Source organism: Piliocolobus tephrosceles, chromosome 12 (genome assembly GCF_002776525.5).
Source record: "Piliocolobus tephrosceles isolate RC106 chromosome 12, ASM277652v3, whole genome shotgun sequence".
Classification (NCBI taxonomy): domain Eukaryota; kingdom Metazoa; phylum Chordata; class Mammalia; order Primates; family Cercopithecidae; genus Piliocolobus; species Piliocolobus tephrosceles.
Genome location: NC_045445.1, coordinates 117,332,547 through 117,332,863, shown reverse-complemented (window position 1 = coordinate 117,332,863; position 317 = coordinate 117,332,547).

The following is a 317-nucleotide window of genomic DNA, read 5'->3' as shown; positions in this document are numbered from 1 at the left end:
CTTGCCTTGCCTTCAGCCTTGCCTTGCCTTGCCTTCAGCCTTGCATTCAGCCTTGCATTCAGCCTTGCCTTGCCTTCAGCCTTGCCTTCAGCTTTGCCTTGCCTTCAGCCTTGCCTGCAGCCTTGCCTTCAGCCTTGCCTTGCCTTCAGCCTTGTCTTGCCTTCAGCCTTGCCTTGCCTTCAGCCTTGCCTTCAGCCCTGCCTTGCCTTCAGCCCTGTCTTCAGCCTTGCCTTGCCTTCAGCCTTGCCCTGCCTTCTGCCTTGCCTTCAGCCTAGGCTTCAGCCTTGCCTTAAGCCTTGCCTTGCCTTCACCCTTGC